Source organism: Vanellus vanellus, assembly GCF_965231255.1.
Source record: "Vanellus vanellus genome assembly, chromosome: Z".
NCBI classification, from domain to species: domain Eukaryota; kingdom Metazoa; phylum Chordata; class Aves; order Charadriiformes; family Charadriidae; genus Vanellus; species Vanellus vanellus.
Window position 1 is genome coordinate 68,666,581 of NC_138908.1, and position 16,608 is coordinate 68,683,188.

Genomic DNA, 16,608 nt, shown 5'->3' on the forward strand with positions numbered 1-16,608 from the left:
CGACCTTTCTGTACATTTTTAGTTGGATCTCACTTATTCACCTATTTTTGGAAAACTGAAGATGAAAATTGACCTTGTAAAAGACAATGGAAAAAATTTAACTTCAGAGAAAACAGAATTTCCCTCTACTTCTTCTTTTATACATTAAGTTTTTCCAAGGAAACTTTATTTTTCAGTCTCATTTGTACATGGTCAACTTTCACAAAACTTTATTTGGACATTACATTTTTTGTGCACACAACAGATGAAATTCCCTTGCAGAAAATGAATTGTGTCTGACAGAGGGATGTCCTCTTTTGTCTACATTTTCAAATCATCTCCAAAAAATTAGCAAAACTAGCACGTATAGAACAACCTTATTTAACACAGATACACTGCATTAACAGTATAAAGTCTCATATAGGATAAGAAGGTTGCCACTGAAGTAAGGATTTCTCTTACCAGATATAGGCTTTATATGCATTAGAACACTTTTTCTCCTCATGTAACTTTAACAACAAGGGGAAAAAAAATACACTACTGCATCTTGAAATAACATCAATTTTGTATTCCCTTTTGTATAGCAGTATTTTATAAAGTTTCTGATAGTTCAAGATACTTTCACAATGATTGCATGTCTGTAGGTAATTCAAAACATCCTGCCTTATTTGCAACTATAAGTATATTCTTCTTACTAATTTCTGAGCAGCAACCTGTCCTAAAAGCACAGTGACAGGTTTATTTCCACTCCTTCATGAGTCTGAGTTTCATCCTCCCTAACACTACTTTAGAAAGGGATACCAACTTCACTTTAAGTATGGGCTATAACCTCTAAAATCTTTTAACTGGTGTGTAAGTCAAGTTGTAAATTAAATATGAAGTAAGATAGTTCTTATGACGATTCATATTCTTGAGTATTTTCCTGTAAATCATTACAAATTCATGGTACTGATCGGTTAGGTTCCATATAAACAAGAGGGGTTAGCAGAGGTCAGCAGAATCCTGCAGAGTTTGACATTGGCAGTCAGTCCAGCTGTAGTTGAACTAAACAGCAAATGCCTATTGATTTAAATGAAATCAGAATTAGGATTAATATATAGTCATACTCATGCTTAACCTTCTAATAGTGGCTGAAAATTTAATTCCTCAGAGAACATCTTTACCCTACAGGGTGAATAATAAAACACTCGTTAGCTTCGCTGGTCTAGAATTTTATCAGTAAGTTTCATCTTACAGTTCAGGACCTAAATCAGCTAGCACTTAATATGATTAAAATGTAGCTATGATTCTTCAATATATTCATACCATGAAGATGACTTCATATCACTACCAACAAGAACACTGAAAACATCCTGGTCATGTTGACTCCGAGTAATTTTGAGAAAAAATAAAACAAACAGTCATAAGGTTATTACCAACAGAACTTTTTCATCTAAGATCCAGCATCCATGATACGAAAAGGCATACAGAAATCCTAAATCATGACCTGAAAAACTTCCACTTTTTTTTCTTTTGGTAGTGATTGTTGGGAGTATTATGTTAGGCTACATTCCTTTTCTCAAGAAAAGCGTAATTGATTAATGAGCAGGCAAAAAGTTGTTTCTTGAGCTGGCTGGAAAAGTACCTTCTTAGAGCATAGCACATACTCACAATGACATTAAAAAAAAAAAAAAAAAAAAAATGTGTTAGTTACCACTTTAGAGCTATCAGGCTTAGAGTGTGTGAGCCAATAAGCCTAATCTTGATGTGGATCCAGCTTTGGATAATTAACTTCTTCCTGCCTGCAAAATTCCCCCACAGAATCAGCTGGATACAATTTAAGGCTTCACATTATTAAACAATTGTTACATTCACTCCAGACAGGCTGAATTCAATCATCTGTGAAAGGGACTTCTTACACACAGAAATAAGACTGAACTTTCTGCCTTCAACCCAGACTTTTTTTTTTTAAGGCCGTGGACAAAGAATTACTGCTTATAGAGAAAAGAGCTGTGTGAACACTGAGAATAGTTTCCTCTCATCCCTCAGATACAAGGGTCAGCAACTTGTCAAGGATTATATGTCAGATTGCATTTTTCTTTTCTAAGTCAGTGGTTGAACTTGCTGGAAGGAACTCAGCAGGAGCCAGGAACTGCTGCTTCCCAAGGGGCAAGATCCCATCACCACACAGTCAATAGCTCATCTGTACGTGAGGTACTAATTTCTGGCTGCCACCAAGTCCTAACTCAGGCAGTGAAGACAGTGGCTTCTTACTCACATCTTCCTTTTCTTCCCTGTCTGTATCTGCTCCCAGTACTTCTGCCTGTGGCGAGGGCTCCCATAGATCACAAGCTGTGATACCAGCCCACTTTACCAAATTTGCCTCCTGACACTGAGACGTGCCCTGGACAACACTAAATAAAGCCACATGCAAAAGTCAGGAGGAGGAAATGTAGTGGAGCAAGCAAAGGAAAAAATAGCTCTAAAGGAAGACAAGGCAGGAAAAGGAGAGCCTGAAACACTGCAGGAGAGCAGAGAGACAGCACCTACCGGACTATTCCTGAGAACACCAAATGTTCTAAAAAACTTTGAGCTACAAATAACATGAAAAGCAATTTTAGACCATAATTTACACAACATTTGAGGAGCTTTCCCAGGGGTGGGAGTGGTACACAAAGGCACTATAGGCCAGCTTTTTTCAAAATGAGATATGGAATTCATCTTCACACTAAACATGTAGTCGCTCCGAAGCAGATGGGTGCTTACTGTGAATGTATTGCTGTATTTCCAGGTATTCTATGATTCTATGATTAATGGTCATCTGAGTGTCTATAAAGTATGCATACTCTCCACAATGCACAATTAAACTTGTAACAAGGTATGAATAAATGTAACATTAAAAAAAAACTAATAACATGTTAAAGAAGATTCTTCACCCTAGGTTTCCCATAGCAGAATCTCAGGCAATAACCCAAAGAAAAAAATAATTTATTCAAGCAGTACAGCAGCAAGGACAGCCCAATCTGGCAGCCTCCAGTGAAGGACCCAGAACTAAGAAATTCCTGGGCAATTACACCTTCACAACCTATGCATCTGCCCCTTACGCACTCTTCATACGCCTTGCATGTGCCACCATCTCCAATGGTAATTTGTGTTCTGGTGTCTTCTTGTTCCTTATTAGATTCTTTCTGTCTCCAGGCAGGCCCACTAACTGTTCTTATCTTGTCAAGGTACATCCTCCATCGACAGTATGTCCTGATTTCAGCGACACAGGACTAATTTCTCTTTCAGTAGTTTTACTTTGCAGTAAATTCTCTTCTAATGTTTGGGAAAACTGCACTTTTAGAAGATTCTAGTGTCTGAATTTGTGAAAATATTTTCTTCATAGCCAGCCATGGTATGTGGGTTTCAAGGTCTCAGTGTTTTCAAGTTAGCCAGCTGTGGTGATGAGGGGAAGCGAGACCCAGGCACTCGACCCAAGCTGGCCAACAGGACCATTTCATACCATGAACCCTATATTCAATATAAATGAGAAAGTTGGCTGAGGAGTTCTTTCTCTTCTATGATGGCTGCCATCCGGAGAACTCCTTGCCCCAGTGCCGGACCCCTGAGCCCTTTCCTTCTTCCCAAGGCTGTAGCAGTCGCAGTGTCCAACATCTGCTGTCCACTGCTGGAAGTGCACAGCTTCCGACTGACAGAACTGGCTGAGTATAATCCTTGTATATTTTATATTGGTATCAGGATCAATATTTGTTCTTAAGTAGTATTAATGTTAATTATCTAGTCTTATTCTATTAAATCTGTTTATATTTCAACCCTTGAGTTTCCTTGTTTTTTCCCAGTTCCCCTTGCTGGGTGGGGAGGGGTCATCGGGTGATAGAATAATTGTCTAAACGAGAATAAATTGTTGTGGATTCCTCAAACCATAACACAGTAGTAGTTTCCTTATCTCCTGGTTTGTACCGGTCTCAGGGCCTTCTTTTATGTAACTAAGCAGAAGTCCAAAACAAGTTCGACTTATATAGGTGAAAGTTCACAGCTTGCAGTCTAAGGCTTCAGCAACTTTAGCTACTTATGCTAAGTGAGTTATATATAAGTAGTATGCCAATGCGGCCTAGCACTAAATGATTAACTTTAAGTGATTATTTTTATTTAAACTGAACCACTAATATTCCATATTTCTTTACAAAGACATGTTGCATATATTCCAGTAACCCTACAAATAGCATGCATTGGACAGTATATGGACTAATAGCCCAATCTGAAGTGATAAGTTAATGATTATCATAGAATTGCAAAATAATTTAGGAAGTAATTTAGAAAGAAAGCTCTGAAGGCACTGTGGTGCAAACCTCCTCTCAAAGCTCATATTATCCATCATCAGCTCATGGGAGAACAGCATACTCAACACATCCAAAGATGAGGTTACCCAACTTCACACTAACGTTTTTGAAACATTTGCTTTAAAAGACCCTGCATATACTACTGCTGTTACATGTTGACATGTATGTAATATACAGTATGAAGCGGCCAACAGGAACCTACCAGGAGAATATCAACATAATCTGAGAATTTTTCATCTATTCCAATGTATTAAAAGTAATTTGTTAATGGCTCCTTTTGATTCAAGCTTATCAGGCAATTAATGAGTAACATAAGAATTTATAAGCATTTCTAAAATACACTTATTCACATTGCTAAGGACTGCATATAAAATGTCAGGATAGTGAAAATGTTAACATCTCTTGTTCAACAAACTATCATTGGTTAATGAATTATTCTTTTTGTTGATATTATCACAGACAGTCGTGTAATACAATTCAAGTAATACCTTATGAACTACTACTTTGGAGCAAATACTAGCAAGCAGTTTCATAAAGGATCTATTCAGAAAAGGCACTAAAACACAAACAGGAGCAGCCCATGTGTTTCAGGATATATTGATATTGACATGACTTGAACCCAATCTTGAGTACACATATATCTCCAGGAAGACTCTCACACTGCTTAATTAACTATGGGCAAAATATATTTAAGTCAACCTTTACAGGCTGAATGACATGTGGTCCCAATTACAGAAGAAAGGAAGGGCAAAAAGAGGCAGGACAAAGTGACAAAGAAAGGAGTAGACAATGATAATGTAAAGAATAAGGGAGCATTAGTCTATGATTGTGGTAACAATTTGGTTTGTAGGTTAGACCTCTTACCACTGATGTTTGTCTACCACTTTTTTTTAATCTTTTATTGTCGCTGATTCTGGGAGAAGGTCTGTGTTTTTCCACACATTTATACACCAGCAAGGCAATGAGCTTCTAGTCCAGTCTGGGAAACGTGACTGCTGCAACAAAACCAAAAAGAAATCACAAAATTACAAAATTTGGTTTTGGGAAGTTAAAGCTTGATTGCAAATATTCATACCAAAATTTCAAGTAACAATGACAATTTCTAAACTCAGGCTCTAGAAAGAATGCTTCACAGCTCAGTGTAGGAGATGTGTTCAGGCAACAATTTATATCTCTCTGGCTTATCTGTTAAAGCAAGCTTTTACTGCTGTTGGCACTTCAGAGGAGTTTCAGTACTGAGAAACTGGGCTTGATTTTGCTATGCCTTATGCACGATCACCATTATTTTTGTTTGCGAAATTCTAACTGCAAAGCACTTGTTACTGCCAGTGGTGAGACTAGAGGAAAAAGAACTCCATATAATTTCAGATTTTTGGCAGGATTTGGTTTGTCATATAGCTGAATGATAGTATAAATATGACACCCAAACACTCTTATCCAATTAACCTTCTCCCTAAGAAGACCCTTAGAAGGAATTAGTTTGATGGACTGATTCTGGACAAGTTGCAAATACAATAGTGGTATTTAACACAATGCTAAAGGGAGCAGAAAAAAGAAGAAAATATATGAAAGTAAGGTTGGCAACAGAATAGGAGAAAAAGAGAACAAGGAGATTAAAGGAAGGAAGACCTCTTAATAAATAGTAAAGAATAATGGTGAAGTAGAGGAATGAGAAGAGAATATAGATCAGCAAGACCACAAATGTAAAATGAAAAGAAAATCCTCAAAGGTAGCAAAGCATATGGGGCAAAGATCTTTACCTGTATCTTTGTACCATATATAAAGTTGCAGTATGAATTGGCTAATACAAATCCTTACTGTTTCTTTTATTTTCCAGTAAATGCATAAGTTTCCTAAGTACCTAAATATATTGTTAACTCCAGATATAAATTATTTAAGACCTGTAGCTCATGGAAGCTATACCACAGTCTAGTATGTCTTTGCAATGGGAAATTATTTCCAAAAGCCTATACTCTCCTCTGTTCTCTTTGATTCTATTGCTTATGTCATTCTATATACATCCCTTTTGTGCTACACTTTCATGTACAAATTCCTATATTCCTTCTTGTATCTTGCAGTTACACATTCACACACAAATATAGCTGGCATGCTGATCTTTGTTACTATTTTTTCAATTGTTCCTGTTTTCAAGTCTTCATTCCTTCATCGTATGAAGTTGTTACTCTTTCTCATGAATGTACTCACTTTTGGTGACATTATCAGTAAACTACTCAGAATTGAATCTATTTTTGTACATATAGCCTTAACTGCTCTGAATAGCATCAGTCACTTTAACTGTAAGGCAGTAGTGAAAGAGACGCTCTCTAATATAGAACTTGGCTTCAGTTTTAATGATGAGAATGTAATTCCCCATGAGTTCCATGGCCTTTACTTGTAGCAACAGGCTCCAGCCTTCTGTGTTTTGTAACAGCTCAAGCAGAAAACTTCAAGCACAAAACTGTCAAGAACCCTTTTTTAAATGTGTCACTTTAAGGCAATTAACTATATATCATTGCTGATAGCTCTCTTCCTGGAAATCAAGTGGCATCTCACTGTATTGATTTCTGTCTAACAGTAGGTATAGCATGGAAAAATACAGCAAGGATTTGTCAGTAGTTTGCCTGTAGCAGATTTCTTCTCTCTAAGCTCCGTATACACTGTTTCTTCAATAAGCCTCTACCATCCTATACAGAGAAGTCACAAGCCGTAGTACCAGAAAGCCAGTGTTTCCAACCGTAACAGCTTAATTCATACACAGCATGCTACAACAGAATAGGTCTTCAGAAGCTTGGTGTCACCCCGACGTGTGAGTTCACAAGAACCAAATTTATAGTTGTTGAACAAAACCAAGCTGAACTACTTTCTACTGCATACAGGTTTTTATACCAAAACCATCCTGCTGAGTACTTTCCAGTGGTAGACAGCATGACTAGCAACTATGAAACACAGCAACTTGATGAACAAAGTTGTTGTTTGTTATTACAGCTTCTCTTTGTGCACAGGAACATGCTAGCTGGTACCTCATTGTTTGAAGTTATGGCAAATTTTTTAATGTTGTTTTGTTCTGTGATCCTGCTTACCTCGTATAAATAAGTACACCTTGCACTTAGAGGAAGGATGAAGAGGTCAGCAATAGGTCTTCATGTTTAGAGTCATTCCACTACCTAAGACCAGTCCCTACACAGCCAAGTTTTAGCTTTAGAATGGAGAGCTCCACTGTGTGATTGGAGCAACCACAGAGCGAAGCCTGGAGTCAACCATCTTCTGTGCTGTTCCTGCTACGCTCTGCAGTTGAGGACCAGGAGCACGAGCTCCATTTGAAGTTCTGTGCCTTGTGAGCCAATTGTCATACAACCTGAAAGAGTTGTGTCATGTGATTTTGTTCTTTAATAACTGGAATATTGTTACAGCCTGTCCAAAACACAATGACAATCTGAATAACCATGGCCAGTCACAATTTGTCTGACTAGGACTGTTCCCTTGCTCACTGGAAAGGACAGAAAGTGCCACTTACATGTGTAAGAGGTCAACATCAGAAAGGAATTCACAATTACATCTCTATAACACAGATTGGCTGTGAATGTACATCCTATAACAAAGGAGACTGACCCATGGCCTTGAGTTTTCAGAATGCCTTTTTCTACCGCTAGTATCACTTCTGTCAGCCCTTGTTCAGGCTCAGCTCAGCTGTTCTTCACCCACGACCTTATTTTGTCCAAATACTGGATTATCTTTGCAATGAAGGACTGACTGACAATTTCCAGCATGTTTCTTATTGGCCATACTGCTCATGAAAGTCTTCATGGCCCAGCAGGAAAAAGAATCCCACTCATTCTGAGGGCATCTTCTTTCCTTTTTAATCATCTTCTGCTACTCCTAGTTGGGTCTTCTTGTCCACTGTCTAAGAGTTCTGCCTTAAGCATTTGTCCAAGGACACAACTACATTTTGGGCTGTGTATGCAGAATCATTCCAAAGGCTTTTTAGCTCTAGCAGTTGCCGAAAGTGTACTAAACTGGGCAGCTCATACACGTAGCATAAGTGACTGCAGCATGTCATAACACCTTCAGCTCATCTTAGCTACCAGTCTGAATCAGCACTTCCTTGCAGTGAACTGCAATTTCAGTTACTTATTCTAACTTAAGCATTTTCTATGTTTAATTAATTTCATTCTTTTCAGTAATTTTATTCTATCTTCTTTTATCATATTTGCTTTCTTTGATTTAGAAGCCTTTTCATTTCTCTGGTCTCACTTTTGGCCTTCTTCCTCCAGTGAAGGTCAGACACCTTTTTTCCTGATTGTCCTGCCCACTATCTTTTGGGAAAAACAAAACACCTATGAACATGTTCCATTAGTCAAAACATCCAGCCTAGGTCTAAAATGACATTATCTGTACAATTTTCCCCGCAGAAAAATAGCCAGATTGCTAGGTTCTGCACCACTCTGTCAGATGTGCCATTATTTTTCAGTGGACTATAACCAACCTTCTTTCTATTCCACATGCCCTGCTGCAGCTTCATGGTGTTGCCATTCATCTTCCTGAGAATCACAACAACAAAATGGGGTCAAGTCTCTTCAATAACCCAGAGCTTCCCTGTCAAGCTTATCACATGTGGAGGAGTCAGCTATCCCCATTTCTAACTTCTTTGAATGATCACAAGATTTTCCTGAACTGCTGAACCCTAGCTACAGCTCTACAGACCCTGACTGAATTTTTGCAAGGCCTTGTCGTGAGTGTCAGATTTTACCAACCTCCCGGGCACGGCAGAGCTAAAGAATGAGGACAGCTGTGTTGCCATATGCATCATTCATTGCTTGATGCCACAAGTGCCACCAAGTATCAAGTGGACTTGCTTTTGCCTAGGTCGTACATATAGGGCCTGTGCAAACCTCATGAAGTTCAACAAGGCCAAGTGCAAGGTCCTGCATCTGGGTCGGGGCAATCCCAAGCGCAAATGCAGGCTGGGCGGAGAATGGGCTGAGAGCAGCCCTGAGGAGAAAGACTTGGGGGTGTCGGTTGATGAGAAGCTCAACAGGAGCCCAGAAAGCCAATCACATCCTGGGCTGCATCAAAAGCAGGTCAAGGGAGGTGATTCTGCCCCTCTGCTCTGCTCTTATAAGACCCCACCTGGAGTACTGCATCCAGCTCTGGGGCCCCCAGCATAAGAAGGACATGGACCCATTGGATTGAGTGCAGAGGAGGGCCACGAAAATGATCAGAGGGCTGGAGCACCTCTCCTATGAAGACAGTCTGAGAGAGTTGGGGTTGTTCAGCCTGGAGAAGGCTCCAGGGGGACCTTATAGCTGCCTTCTAGTACCTAAAGGAGGCCTACAGGAAAGATGGGGAAGGACTCTTTATCAGGGAGTGCAGCAATAAGACAAGGAGTAATGGTTTTAAAATGGAAGAGGGTAGATTTAGATTAGGTATTACGAAGAAATTCTTCACTATGAGGGTGGTGAGACACTGAAACAGGTTGCCCAGGGAAGTTGTGGATGCTCCATCCCTGGAAGTGTTTAAGGCCAGCTTGGATGGGTCTTTGAGTAACCTGGTCCAGTAGGAGGTGTCCCTGCCCATGGCAGGGGAGTTAGAACTAGATGATCTTTAAGGTCCCTTACAACTCTAACCATTCTATGATTCTATTTGGTTGGTTGCAATAGTGGCTGCTTGGCTCAGTGAACTTTTACCCTTTTGTTACAATGATTGCAAACACCTACTCACTCTAGGGGAAATGCAATATCCTCCAACCTCCCTCAAAAGGAAGTAATGAACTACCAAGCCTCTTTTTTGCTGCCACAGAGCAGCTCATGTTTGGTAAGTTATAAAGCTCAGAAATGCTGTAACCCTCACTAAATCATTCCCAATAGTTACATCATTGTCCTGGTTTCAACTGGCATAGAGTTAATTTTCTTCCTAGTAGCTGGTATAGCACTGTGTTTTGGATTTAGGATGAGAATAATGTTGACAACACGCTGATGTTTTATTTGTTGCTGAGCAGGGCTTACACTAAGTCAAGTACTTTTCAGCTTCTCATACTGCCCTGCCAGTGAGGAGGCTGGTGGTGCACAAGAAGCTGGGAGGGGACACAGCCCGGACAGCTGACCCAAACTAGCCAAACGGATATTCCATACCATATGAAAACATGCTGAACAATAAAACTGGGAGGAGTTGGGGGGTGGAGCGTAGCCGCTGCTTGGGGACTGACTGTGCATTGGTCAGTGAGTGGTGACCAACTGCATTATGCATCACTTGTTTTGTACATTCTTGTATCATTATTTTTTTCCCCTTCCTTTTCTGTCCTATTAAACTATCTTTATTTCAACCCATAAGTTTTGCCTTTTTTCCGATTCTCTCCCCGATCCCACAGCGGGTGGAGTGAGTGAACAGCTGTGTGGTGTATAGCTGCCTGCCAGGTTAAACCACAACAATCATCCATTTTTTCCTTGCTGCTGCCTCCAAGTCTGCCTCCTCCCTTCTTCTTAAGGGGACTTTACCATGGCTTCATGACCTACAAGACTAGGGCTTCAACACAAAAGTCTGCTACTGTTCTGGCCACCCAGGCCAAAAGACTAGTTCTCACTGCTCCTGGGGGGGTGGGGAATTACTCTTCTTACTGTTAAAGAATGTCAGAAGATGGAGATCCACCTTGAGTGCAAGGACACTGAACACCCATACTCATAAGTCCAAGTTCAGGACTTAAGTTAAGGACAGTGATACAAGCTGACATAACATCATCACTTCAGCAAAAGGTTTGGATGTCACTGAACCTCCCAGATGAATAGTTCCAGCCATCTCACGTTCAGCCATCTCACAGAAAATGTCTTTCAATTGTCACAGGTCAGAACATTGCCATTAAAGGGTCTTGTTGTTCAGCTTCTCCATGACTTTGAAAATCTTTCCCAACCTTGTTCTTACAGCGATCCATCTCCAACAAAACCATGTGTACCCAGGACTGAGGAATCTTTTCACACCCCAATTTATCTATGGGATACTTCATGTCCTTGTACTGAGATAACAATACATTCCAGAAAGATCTTTTCCTCTCTGTGGCACATCTATTGTAGAATTCAGTAGATTCTGCATTGACCGCAGACTTCATCACAAAACTCGTTACAAAACTGCTCAAATGATCCATAAAGAGAGGTACAAGTTTGTGCCTAGGCAATCTCTAACAGCATCTCTAAAAATATCTCTGCTTCCACAGTCAAGCAGCCACCCAGAAAACTTTGCCAATCACTGAATGTTTTTCAAGCATTATTGCCTATCTCCTTATTACCAGGCTATGCCCTTCTTCCTGTGGTTGAAAAAACAGAGGGTGCAAAGGCATGTTCCACCTACTTATATCCTAGCTGTGGATCATAGGAGTTTGTAAATATCCTGTATAGCCCTGATCTGAGCACTGTGGTGGAACACAAATTGCAGTGTAAATGAGCAAATAGATAATTCACCTCAAACACTTTCCAATTCCTGACAATTAACTTCCTTTTATTCTTGCCTCATATATTTACTGAATTCAATAGACTAATTTATTTCACATAATGCTGAATTCAATGTGCAGATTAAAATGCTCATTTGCAGGAACATTCTTAAAATGTGGCCAGAATTTTTAATTTCTCTGGGTATTTGAAATGTATTATTAAATTACTGGTGTTTACACTACCCATATATCAGTACTATACTGCATATACAGAACAGTATACAGCAGTGTAATGTGTATCAGTAAGGAAGAATATAATGCAGTAAATCAAACTAAAGAGTCTTTCAGGAAATCGTCCATGTGCAGAAAAGGCACTTCACAACATAGAATCATAGCATGGTTTAGGTTGGGAGGGACCTTAAAGACCATCTAGTTCCACCCCCCCTGCCATGGGCAGGGACACCTCCCACTAGACCAGGTTGCTCAAAGCCCCATCCAGCCTGGCCTTGAACACAACATGCTTGAAGGGCTTAATTGTTTTCTTTACCTGGGATCCCAAATGTCCTGATTCTATCAAATGCCTGTCATAATGCTATTTACCTGCTTGCACCAGAAAATGTATAATGATGTTGTAACAACAGTCAGATTTTTGTTGTGTTATTGAAAGTACAGTCTGTGTACTTTACAAGGCCACAGTCCAGACAACTTATTTCATACTCCAGGCTACAAGACACCATGCCAGAACGTAAGCATTTACAGCATTTACAACACAGGACCATGTTGTTTACACCAGCAGAAGTTCTGACCCAGTGTTTGTGACCACAGTTGAGTTTCACCTTCACCATCAAGATTCAAAATGAAGCATTTATTACCAGAGAAGATGCTGACACAGAACTAGAAATCACTGCAACATGAACAATCCTCCTGTTAGACTAAAACCTTAGGTTTCATAAGAATAAAAACAAAACTCAACCCACAACAGCATAATTGCCCAAAACATTCAGTCCTGCCTGTGAAAGAAGGAAAAGATTAATACAGACCACATTTGGGGTAGATAGTGATCATTTAAGAAAAATATATCTTACCACATTTAATCCCACTTACTTCCATTCGCAACACAGATGTCAAATTATTTCCTCTGAGTAGCACAAGGCAAGCCAAACAGCAGCCTTGACTGAGAATCACTGGACTAACCTGATCAACAAGATCAACTAAGTGATCAACAGGGGCTGCTGCAACTGTCTTCAGGTCAACCACAAGGACAACAGCTGCCCCACTGTCCATATCACAATTGCAGTTAGGGCTGGTGGAAAATACAGGATTGACTTGTGCCCGCTGACTGCTACCATAGAGAAATGGGATTCAGTCTGAGCATAAGCCTATTTCTTTATACTTTTGAGGTATCTTTCCATACACGTAGAGTTTGCAAAAGGTTCTCAAGGGGAGATAAGGTATATAGGCGAGCATGCTATCATCACTTTCCAAACCTAAAAATATATTTGCAACAGCAATTCATCTTAGAAGAGTTCACACACTACTGAATAAAGCAACTAAATTGTTATTGTATTAATGATATTTTGTGCCAATACAGAAACACTAAGTACCACTGCAAATTGTTTTGTTCTTTTGCACAACTTCAGCTATGCAAAAATAGTTTTATAGAGTCTATAAATAGCCTGTGAAATACAAGAGCTCTTGCTTATATGAAGAGTTACAATACATGTCATATGTAAGTGCAGCCTGAGACAGGATTGGTTTTGAAGGGGGGGTGTTGTACAAGTTCTGGCAGTAAACCAGGAATCGCTTCAGGCTATCGGATTTCGGAATGTCACAAGAGGCTTTCTGTTGGCTGGGGGAACGGGGTGGGGGGGGGGGAGTTGAGCATCTACTCCTGGAATGTCTGTTTAGCTGCAGAACTCTAATGATCTTACAGGACACAGAAGATATGCTAAAGCAAGAGAAAAAAAAAATCACATTATCTTTTCGGTCCCTCTAGTTGGAGCCTGCTTCCACTTAACCTGTTGTTGCCCAACACCAATCGATTTTAAGGGTACTGAAGCAGGCATATTCATACAGACTGAAAATCTACCAATTATACATGATTCTCAAACTGTAATCCTACATCAGGATAAGTACAACCACACCAGCTGTAAACTGAAGAGAAAGCAAAAGTGACAAACTGTAATGCTGAAGTACTTTTTTTGTAATGAAAAAAACGTGAAACTTATTCCCCAGATGCCAGTTGTCCTGATGCATTAGATGCACCAAAAACCCTGTAAGAGAAGATGGAAAGGACTGGGTCTATTAAGTCTAGAGACTATCAATGCAAGAAACAGCTACACTACAAGCATCTAAAGTTGCTAGAAAGAGCATCTGTTGTGAGTAGGGACATTGAAGTAATAAATTTAATCTGCAGGCTAGAACAATACCTATCAGAAACTATGTAAGTATAGCCAATTTTGTCTTGAGGAAAGCAGAGGAACTAATTAAGTTCTGAAGTGCCCACCCAGCTTTACTCTGTTATCTATAGAATACACAACATTCTCAGAGTCAGTAACAACAGTATTTTTGAGGGGGGTACTAAGCAATCTCAGAAAGTAAAACAAACATATTCAGAGACTTGCACTAGACACGTGAGAAGTAGCTTATCTTCCACTAAAGTTCTTAAGTCTTTTCTCATTAACAGCTCATGCCAGCCAGTGTTTGAAACAGGATATTGGACTAGATGCCCTATTTGTCTAGCCAATATGCCTATTCCTCTAAAGAACTAATTAAAAATATAGTATAGCTCATATTCCACTTGAGACAAAAGATAACCTAAGTAAATAGGCAAACACCTAGTGTATGGCAGGAAGCAACTGCATGCATCAGTGATATCTGGTACTTTCCTGACTAGAAACAGCCTGCTTTGACATTCTTAACACAGTGTAAATTTGTGGATGTGGCCCTGAAATGTGTTCCTTCTCACTCGTGAACTGGAAAAAAATTAATCTGGAATGAAGAAGGACACTTTAGAGCACATGACTGTGTCCCATTTACAAAAGTCATTTTTCAGGGTTACTGAATGAAGAAATGTACAAGGATAACTTACCATCGAGGGAACCCGAAGGCTTCCCTGAACCCTGATCACATGAACGATCTATACGAAGGACCATTTCCCTAGCAACCCAGCCTTCCACAAACACCTTCTCTAAGGACTGCTCTCGATAACAGCGTTTTGCTAACACTGTTGATAAGCCTCCTCCAGCCGCTCGTGCTCCCAGGGGAGCCTTGCGAAACGCCGGGAAGGCTGCTCGCTCCTCAGGCCTGCCCGGGAAGACACCGCCGCCGCGTCGACAGCGCAGGCCCCGCCGGCTAAGGGCCGGGAGAAGCTTCCAGAGGCCTTGCCGGCGGCGGCGCGGGCAGGGGCCGGCCGGCCTCAGCTAGGACTCCTGCGGCTGCCGCCCACCGCGCAGGTAAGAGCCGCAGGGGGCGACGGAGGTGACTGCGCTCCCGCCCCCCTCCTCTGGAAGCGGGGCTCTCCCGCTGCTCGTCTGTTCTTACGCGCCTCGAAACGCGCCTTGAGGGCAAAACCCTGCGGGGAGCTTTTCTCCGAGGAGAGGAAGGGGTCCAGGCACCGCCGGGCAGATGATGGCGGCGGCCGGGCCGGAGGGGGAGGGGGGAAGGTATGCACCCGCCTCCCCTCACAGACCGCCCCCCCCGGACCGCACGCGCCCCTCGCGCCCGGGATCCTGGCACCGGTCGGCGCGTTACGGGAAGCTCCGCCCCCTTTAGGCGACGTCACTCCCCACCGCACGCCAATGGCGGCGCGAGCCGAGGAGGGAAGGGCGGGGGAGGGGGGGGGCGGAGGAGGGAGCGTGACCGGGTGTGGGGCCGCGCGTGCGGGACGGCGGCGCGATGGCGCGGCGCGGCGGAGCCGTTATTTAGGGGCTGTCAGCGGGGCGTAGGGCGCCGTGAGGCAGCGGCGGCAGCTCCAGGTAAGGGCCGGGAGGGTCGCAGCCGTGGGTGGTTCTCCCCTCCCCTCCCCTTCTCTTCGGTCCCCCTCAGCTTCCTCACCGCCTCTGCGTGCCCTTCTCCCCGAGGGGCGTCCGCCCGGTGGGGGCCGCGTTGGCCCGTTCTGCCCGGCCGGGCCGTAGCCGCGCTCGACAGGCCGGGCCGTGCGGCGCGAACAGGGACGCCGGGGCGGGCGGGTGGGCGCTCGGCCAAGGCTGACTGGGAGAGGTGGGGGCAGGACGGCAGCCCTGCGCCATCCCGAGCCGATCCATCGCCTTCCTCAGCCCCGCCCCGTCCGGCCGCGGTCTTCCCCGCGGCGCTGCCCGAGCGGGGCAGGGCTGTGACGGGGCGCGGGTGCCGCCGCCCGCTCCCCACAGCGGTGTCTCGCCTGCCCTCGGCCGGGCGCTGAAGGAGCTGGGCCGGCGGTGGCGCTTAAAATGCAATATGGCCTCGCCCGCTGCCCGGCCGCTGGGGCCTCCGCCGTGTCGGGGCCTGGGGGGGCTGTCGAGGCCCTTTTCTTGCCGGTGCACTTACTACCAAATGCTGTGGGTGCCCCGTCTGCAACCCTTCCCCTGGCCTGGTGCGGTTGTGCTGAGCCGCCGGGGTGGCGCGGAGGGTAAGACTGAAGATTATCCGGGTTTTTCTTTAGTGCGGTGGCTGTTAATGCCGACAGCCTTAATAAAGGTGCTGCGACCCTCGCTGGACTCGTGTCTTTAGGGCTTTTTCAACTCTCTTATAAACGTAGCCATATTATTGATAGGCGTTGTCCTGTTGAAAAGTGTTGCGTTTTGTTTCCTTCACGACAAGTGGCCTGTTCACGTTGCCCGTAGACCAGAAGGTAGAAAACTGCTGGCCTTGAGAGAAGGGCACACTTTGTTTTACACCTGGTCCAACTACCGG

At 42.7% G+C, this 16,608-nt stretch overlaps 1 long non-coding RNA gene across 1 annotated transcript; it reads right to left on the minus strand.

Moving 5' to 3' along the window:
* Positions 1-1,022: 1,022 nt before the first annotated feature.
* Positions 1,023-15,904, minus strand: LOC309683347. The gene is made up of 3 exons (XR_014270200.1): positions 15,772-15,904; positions 5,166-5,296; positions 1,023-1,038 (listed from the first exon to the last, which is right to left on the minus strand). It is a non-coding gene; the product is annotated as an uncharacterized lncRNA (long non-coding RNA).
* Between the last annotated feature and the right edge of the window lie 704 nt (positions 15,905-16,608).